The sequence below is a fragment of the Pygoscelis adeliae genome, unplaced genomic scaffold (assembly GCF_000699105.1).
Source record: "Pygoscelis adeliae isolate BGI_AS28 unplaced genomic scaffold, ASM69910v1 Scaffold760, whole genome shotgun sequence".
Lineage (NCBI taxonomy): Eukaryota > Metazoa > Chordata > Aves > Sphenisciformes > Spheniscidae > Pygoscelis > Pygoscelis adeliae.
The window spans coordinates 148,652-148,968 of NW_008823868.1; positions in this window are offsets into that span (position 1 = coordinate 148,652).

The window sequence follows — 317 nt, forward strand, 5'->3', positions numbered from 1 at the left end:
GGGTGAGGAGAAACGACCCGTGAGGGGGTAACATAGCCCGAGCCACGAGGCTGGACGTGGGCCCTGGCTCTCCTGCTCGGGGCCAGCTGGGCTGGGTGTCCTGCCCTGCGGCGTGAGCCCCTGCACCCCCGTCCCCCTCGGTGCTTACGAGTCCATGCTCCTGGTGGTGCCTATCAGGGACATCATGCCGCTGGGGCAGAAGAGCCTGATCTCCAGGTTGCCACGGCGGGGGTGGGTTATGGTGACGGTGACTGCCACGTGCTCCAGGGTTCTCATGCCGGAGAGCTCCAGGTCGGCGGTGGTGACTGGGAAAAGGA